This window comes from Spinacia oleracea, chromosome 6 (genome assembly GCF_020520425.1).
Source record: "Spinacia oleracea cultivar Varoflay chromosome 6, BTI_SOV_V1, whole genome shotgun sequence".
Taxonomy (NCBI): Eukaryota; Viridiplantae; Streptophyta; class Magnoliopsida; order Caryophyllales; family Amaranthaceae; genus Spinacia; species Spinacia oleracea.
Genome location: NC_079492.1, coordinates 69,247,777 through 69,255,967, shown reverse-complemented (window position 1 = coordinate 69,255,967; position 8,191 = coordinate 69,247,777). Strand labels below are relative to the sequence as shown.

Here is an 8,191-nt window from a genome sequence, read left to right as displayed (position 1 = left end):
TCGACTTGACCGCCCCCCGATCTCTTGGACATTGTTCCCAAGGATCATGGTTTGGACCACAGAAGAGGTCAGCAAACACTACTACAGAAATGTCATTTAATTGCGCTATTTAATAGCGCTTGTGCTCCTTTCCCTATTAAAGGTATTAAAAACAACATATTATAGCGCTTATTGAAAAAGCACTATCATATGTACAAGATATTATAGGGCTCTATAAACACACGCTGTCATATTATAAATTTATTATAGGACTTTTAATAAAAACGCTATTAAAGCTTATATAAAATATTTTTTTAAAAAAGCATAAATTAAGAAAAGAACCGCCTAAATTTTCTTCCCACGCCTAAGCTTAAAAAAAACTAAAAATAACTGCCGCCCCCAGCTTTCTCTTCCAAACCAGCCTAAAAACCTAAGAACTTTCGATTGACGGCGAAACCAGACTTCAAAAATCCTTCAAACGACAGTGAAATCTTTCAAGCGATTGATGGAAAAACCAACCTTCAAAAATCCTTCACACGACACCGATATCTTTCTAGCAATGGCGATTTCCTTTAGGTAGTGGCGTTTCGTTTAACTGGCATGCTTCTTCTCAAGGAAAAATCGAATTTCAAGGTAATCCATCCATAAAATTTGTGGAGTTCTGTTTATTTATGTTTGGTTGTTCCTAATTTGCGTTTTAAGTGTATTATTATTGGTAATTAATTTACTATAATTAGGATATGTTTAATTATGGGTTTTAGGGTTTTGTTCCTCTGAATTGGGATACGTAGCGTATTTAATTTTAATTGGGTATGATTCTTTATGTTGATAATAACTTGTTGAATTATTTGATTTCATGTTTGCACTGGATTATTACGTTTTTGTTGAATTATCTTTTCCTAAGATTAGCTCACAATTGCCTATATTAATGGAAGAAAAAATCACGTTTAGATTGAAGTTAATTTCAGTTTGCTGATGGAGTAGTAAGTTTTTTTGTTTTTGTTTTTTGGAATTACGGGAAACTGCAGTAGCTCAACTTCAGAGTCCCGTTAAGGACAAGTTTTTGTTTTTATAATCCCCTGTTGGTGTAAGACAGGTGTAGCCGTTAGTTTCGGTTCAATTTTACGAAAACATTATACCATGGTAAACTTGAAATGGAAGTATATATGTTAGCCTAAAATATAATCTGAATGGTTAGCCTAAAATTTGATCGAAGTAAACTTTGCTGCTTTGAAATTGAAGTATAAATGGTTAGCCTAAAATTTAATCGATGTAAACTTTGCTGCTTTGAACTAATCTACTGTAATGCTACTAACTACTAATATGCTGCTTTCCGCTATGTGTAATGATCTGATGTGGTTGTGTTGTTATGCTAATTTGTGCTAATCTGTTATGATGTGATTGTGTTGTTCTGCCTTTTTATGCTAATTTGTTCTTCTGCCATGGGAAACTACAAAATTGAAATATTAAAAGTTTGTAACTTGTATCAATTCGTTTTAATCAATTCGATATAATTCTGATTTATATTACTGAATTACATTGAGCATTTAACAAATCTTTTATAATACCTGAATTGCATCAGGTGTGTTGGGAGCTTGGCTTGCTTTTGCTGGGCTAAGTGTAGGTTGTAGCTTTGCATCTATTTGCTGGTTTCGGGCAGTGTTCAATTCTGGTTGTATCTGGATAGGGTGCTATGTTCTGTTTCTGGTGTTTGCAGAGGGCTGTTTTCTTTTGTTCTTACAGTCTGGTTGAAGGTCTTATCTGTTGGGGTCTACTCCTTTCTGTATGTTGCAGCTGCTTTTCTGTGTTGGCTGGCAGTTCCAGTGTTTCTGCTGCTCTGTTATGTCCTGCTGTGCTGTTGTTTTAACTGTGTGGAGAGTACTTGCTAGCTGCAGATCTGCTTTGTGCAGGTGCTTGTTCGTGTTGAGCCACTTACTGCAGTTTGGGTGTTGTTGTGTTTGTTCAGGTGCGGGCTGTGCACACTACAACAATTTACTAATCTAGCGGCATATATCTAGCGGCATTTAAGTTAAATGCCACTATAATACGTCTTTAGGCAGCATAACTAGTGGAATTTCTTAAACATGCCAGTAAAAGCCCAAATTTTCTTTGGCGGTTTATCAACCCACTAGGCGCTCTGATTTGGACCAAATTTTTTTCTATTCGCGCTTTAATTTTTCCAACCCAAAGAAACCCTCACATAACTCATGAACCAAAACTCAAACCCTCGTCCCCAACATTTTCTCTCTCTCATATACAATTCTCCATACTCAAAATATTTATTCAATTCTCTACGGATAGCTTTGAAACTCTCTTTTTCACTACAAAAATTGGAGAATCTTGCTAAAAAATAGAAGAATTGAGGTGGAGTTTGAGCCGGAGGCTGCAACGGTGGTGGCGGCATCAAGGGTTTGACTTGTCAGGTGTTGGTGCTTCTTCGATCGGACGGGTAATCGAACTTGGTAATCAAAGATCTATTTTTTTCTTTTAATTTGGTTGGAGTTTAAGTTTACAAGTGTTTGATTTTTGTACCATCTTTAACCTTTCAAAATTGCAGATGGAATTGGTCTAATGCTTTAGTTACGCCAGATTTTGTTTCATTTAGTTTGCATTATTGTAGTCTCTGGCTTACTCATATTTTCATTGCCTTATTGTCCATTTATTCCGTTTTTATCTCCTGGATACAACTCTGTAGTTAATGAGAATCTAATACTTCAACTATATTTCCCATCAATTCATGGCAAAGAAAAGGTCTCTTGATTGTTTTCCTGGGTGAAAAATGAACAGTTAATGCAATAAAATTCCATTATTTTGGATGGAACAGGACAAATTGTAGAACCATAGAAGCTGTTACTTTAGTTTCCTCTCCCTATTTGTCGTCTTCGCATTTATTTTTTAATTCCTAAAATAGATTTCACATTGAACTGGCTAATTCTTTTTGGGTTACTGCCTGAAGTTGTCATTATTTCTACATTTTTTTACTGATTCATAACCTTGTAGATTTTAATCTGATTACTGTTGCTAGTGAAACCTTAAAATTATGCAAATCGCTACTTTTGTTTTGGGAATAAAATGTGGAGGTCAATTGGTTTGCAAAGAAGGAAACAAATTCCCTTCCTATAGTATATACTATACTAATACTAATATGTCAGTTATATACTATCTTAGTAATTTTGGAGGTTTTTGTTTGTTTAGTGGCGGACTAGGTAGTACCGAATTTTAGGCAGCTGAGATTAGAAGAAGAGGAAACTTTCCAGGAAGTAGTAAGATGGAATACAACTGCAAAACCCAGATACATTGTTAAATATTCTGCCTATATTGTGGAAGTATAAAAGTGGTGCTTATATGATCCATGTATTTCAATTATGAACAGGTTATAACTGCAACACCTAGGCAGATGGAGAGTTTAATACGACTTAGTGAAGCATTGGCACGGATGCATTTCTCTGAATTGGTCAGTTAATAACTTAATATTAAGTATTTTCTAAATACACTGTCATTACAAAAATAGTTGAGGATGTTATCAAGATATAATTTGTTGTACATGCAGGTTGAGATGCGAGATGTGACTGAAGCTATTCGACTATTAGAAGTTGCATTGCACCAAACAAAAACTGATCATCCCCCAGGTAAAGGTAAATGCTGTTTAGCCCTAGAATGGATTAGCTAAATGTGATTTTTAGAAAGTTAGTCTATCAGTGAAGCTTGAATTAGAGCTTCCTTTCACAACTTTCACCCGTATATAATTTCATCTTATTTTACTTTCTTTAATTTCACTTTCTCCCTCTTCCTTGTTCAGTCTTTTAACTTCCGGCTCCTTTCTTGTTTGATTGGTCATGTTTGATTGGTCACAGTGAGTTAATTACGATCTCCTATGTCGATTCATGTTAGCCGACCCCAAAACATTTTGGGACTAAGGCTTTGTTGTTGTTGCTGTTGTAGGAGAAGAGTGCAGCCGCGAAGAAGGCTGCAGAGGGACATTTATATCATCAAAAGCGTGCTCGTAGAGGATATTCTAGCTTAGACACCAACAACTTCAAGCACATCCGCTAATATAGCTCTACCCCACAGAGTAGTAGTAAATAGTCAGCAGCAGTAACTCAGTAAGCTGCTGTCAGCAGCAGCAGCTGACCAATTCTCCTTTTGTTGGTTCTTATTCTAGCTAGTGACATGAGGTTCCTTCAAGCTCATCAATTGTCAACCCTTTAGCATACATGTCTGTTGGAGTGTTCTTGTTGCATTTACTTTTCACTTGGTTGGTTTTTGAAGATTTGGACTATGGACTTAATGGAGCTTCTCTTACACTCATTATCTCTGGGCTACGTTGAAGGAACAAAAAAATAACTCTAGTGATTGATTTATCTTGTGTACATTGTTTGTAATTTTATTTTAGAACATATTTATGTAATCAGTTTTATTAGAGTGTTGCAAAATTTATTGACGTTTGGAAATTAATGTTCAATTATTTACTACTCTTCAATATATGGCATTTTTGGTATTTTGAAATATGTATAGTTATATAAAATGGAAAATATTACAGCACGTAAAATTATGAAAAAGAAATTTGAAAAATTACTTTAATAGCGCTTCATATACGTTTGCTATTGTAAAATAATTTAAAAGTTGGCGGTAAAATCTTTAACAGCACACATTTAATAGCGCTTATAATGTGCTGTAAAAGAAATATTTGAATTATCATAACAGTACATTTTATAGCGCTTTTGACAAGCGCTGTTAAAAGTACTTTTTACCTTTAATTGTGGAGCCATCAACAACGCTTCATGAAGCGCTGTAAAAGGCCATATTAAGCGCTATAAAAGGCATTTTTTGGCATAGTGAAAGCAAAGAAAGAAGACAGGTTGGAACTCAAAAGTAAGAGGGCCAAGGGGACCGCTAAAGAAGACTTTGGCAAATTAGGGGTGAGTGGTTGATTTTGCATTTTGTCACTTGCAAAGTTCAATTATTTTAGGGTTTTTAACATTTTGATTATTCATTTATCTTTCAGTGTTTAGATGTCGCATATGGCGAACCACACACCAGAGAAGCAAGGGACTGTACACCCGTTAATCTTGTGGAGGAGGTAAAGGTTTAGGGTTTAGTGTTTAGGTTTAGTTTCATTTCATACTATATCCCGTAATCTAGAACAAACATTTCATTGCATCTCTCTGCAGAACAAATTTGAAGATGATCCTGACTTGGTCTTAAGAAAGAGAAGAAAGGCCACATGTGCTAAAACCCCTCAACAACATGTCATGGAGAAAAGAGAAATGGATAAAAGACAAAGGGAGAGATTGTCTAAGAAGCAAGCCTTAGAGGAAGTAGAAGAAGCAGCCGCAACGGACGAACCGATGGAATGTGGCTGGGGGAAGTAGAAGAAGAATCCCCCGCGGAGGAAGAAGCCGCAACGGACGAAGCAAAGGAGGAAGTAGAGAATGAGCTAGCGGGGGAGACACAACCGAAGGTGGATCCAATGGAGCTAGATATAGCGGAGGAGGAAGTAGAGATTGAGATAACAGGAAACTGGAGCAACCGAAGGTGGATCCAATGGATCAACTAAAAGCCGCAGCGGAGCAGCAAGCCGCAGCGCTAGCGAAGCACCAAGCCGCAGCGGAGCACCTAGCCGCAAATGGAGCTGATGAAGGAAATAGTGCCCTAGGTCCAAGTATGCATTCTATGTTAAGTTTAATAAATGCGGTTCAGTATTAATTAACAAGTTAATAATTCAGTGAGATCAAGTGAGCTGAATGCCTAGCTAGAGGCCGCTTCAGTTCAAGTGGAATTAATGATATTAATCCACAGCTTACTCTTGACTGAACCCGTAGGGTCACACAAATAGTACGTAAACGGATCAAGTATTTAATGGCATTAAATATTCCATCTATGGATATTCGGAATCGACGGATCTTGGTTTCAGTGGGAGCTGAGATCGTCACAGGCAAGAAATGAATACTCCGGAAACGATGATATCGCCGGAAACGGAAATATGGATCGTATCGGAAATATAAATATTATCCAAGTTGTAGATGTTGCCGGAAACGGAAACATGGTACGTATCGGAAAATATTATCGGAAATGGAAATATTGCCGGAATCGGAAATATTGCCGGAAACGGAAATATTGTCAGAATCGGAAATATTATCGGAATCGGAAAATAATTCCGGAAACAGAAATATTAAATATTTGTTCGAAACGGAAATTAATTCCGGAATCGGAAATATTAAATATTGTTCGTATCGGAAATGAATTCCGGAATCGGGAAATTAATCGGAAGCGTATCGTACGAATTAGCATCGGACGAGGCCTGCCAGACGAAGGCCCAGCACGAAGTCGGGCCATCGCCCAGCAAGCCAGCGCGCCACAACGCACCAGCCAAGGCTGCTCCAGGCCCACCGCAAGGCAGGCCCAGCGCGCGCCAAGGCTGCGGCAGCGTGTGGGCCTCGTGGCAATGGGCTGCGAGCTCGCGGGCTGCGCGCGCGCATGGCGCCCCTCGTGGGCTGCTGTGCGTGCGTGTGTGTGTTTGTGTGCTATACGAATCCTAAAGCTATCAGGTTTCAACATATGATTAAATTCCTAAACCTAAAAGGATGAATTAATTAAATAAGAATTCTATTAGGATTCTAGTTTAATTAATTCGTATCCTAATAGGATTCCAGTTCCTTTTCCATACCTCTATAAATAGGTGCCTAGGGTCATAATTTATAGACACAATTCAAGTATTCAAAGTGATTTTTGAGAGCAAAAATTCAGTCATACAATTGCCTACAATAGCCGAAAATTCTAAGTACCTTAAGGGCGATCCTAGTGGTCAAGCTTAAGGCGGATCCGGACGTGCTGTGGACTATCTACAGAGGGACGACATTTAGAGTCCTAAAGACTTGTTCTTGTTCGGTTCGGGCGCAGCTAGGGAAGGCACGCAACAAAGTGTATGCATCTAAACTATGCTAAATGATTATGTGTAAATAATATGCTTTCCTGGATTTGTGGTTTTTCCGCATGATTTATGTTTTGTCATATAAATCATAACCTAACAGTGGTATCACGAGCCTCTTATTATTTTCATAATCTAAATTGCATGAACATGGTTAAATATTACAAATTTGCAAGAATTAAAAGGGGTGATTAATTTTCGTAATTGTTAATTAATTGCAAATTGCGTTTATTTAATTATACGTACGCAGTTTTTCGGCAGTTTCTTCGTTACTCATCCAAATCGAGTGATTTATGTGTCAATTCCGCATGTAAAAGGCATTCTAAAATTTTGACAAAAATAATAATTTTCGGCCGAACCCAGAATTCTCAAATTCGAAGCCTAACTATGACTTTTCGGAGGTTTTAGTTTTTCGAATGCAAAATTTAGTAAATTTAAGATGTTAAATTAAATATTTGCGATTCTTGTTGATAAATCTTGAATTTTTGATTGACCTACTGTATATGTTTAACAAGTTTGAATGCCTAGCCTTGTTAATTATGCAATCTAATTTGTAATTATGATTAATTTGTTGAAAATTGGAATAATTTAGAATTAATTTGATTTTCATAAGTAGTTATAATTTAATTAGATACCTATGATTAAAAACCACCATAAAAATTGTAAATTTATGTTAAATTTTAGATTTTTATGACCTAGACTTGAATCCATGTTAATCGGAAATCAATTAAATAATAAATTTTCGATTTTTCGCCCTAAAATTATGAAATTAATATTATTTATTTATTTGTCATTAATTTTGAATATAAAATTTTAATTTTTATGCGACTCGCTCATATAACTTGCACGCACAAAGCAATGGACGCTACGTGTTATCCTTAAGGGGTGTTGTATAGTGCGGGCATGCGACGACGAGCAAGGGAGCTCGTCGCCCATGCGGTACGAATGCAGCGAGCAAGGGCATGGTGCACGAGCACAAGGCAGCAGCCCTGCCTTGTGTCATGGGCTGTGAGCAATGGGCGTGTGGGCAGGGGCGAAAGCAAGGCACAGCAGTCGCGTGTGGGCAGCAAGCGTGCTGCGCCACAGCGCGCACTGCCTCGCGCAAGCATGCGGAGCCTCGCGCGCAGCGAACGCAAGCTCGCGTGCCACGAGCGCTAGGCACAGCGTCGATGCCTCGCGCGCAGCGAGCGCCAGCTCGCATACTGCTGCCTCGTGCGATGAGCGCAAGCTCGCGTGCGGGAAAGGCAGGCGCGCAGCGAGCGATGGCTCGCATGGATCAAGCGC

At 38.0% G+C, this 8,191-nt stretch overlaps 1 long non-coding RNA gene across 1 annotated transcript; it reads left to right on the top strand.

Annotated features, from left to right (window-relative positions):
- The first annotated feature begins 2,225 nt into the window (after nt 1–2,225).
- Nucleotides 2,226–4,314, top strand: LOC130462392 (uncharacterized). The gene is made up of 4 exons (XR_008922484.1): nt 2,226–2,441; nt 3,353–3,433; nt 3,530–3,614; nt 3,922–4,314. It is a non-coding gene; the product is annotated as an uncharacterized lncRNA (long non-coding RNA).
- The last annotated feature ends 3,877 nt before the right edge of the window (nt 4,315–8,191 follow it).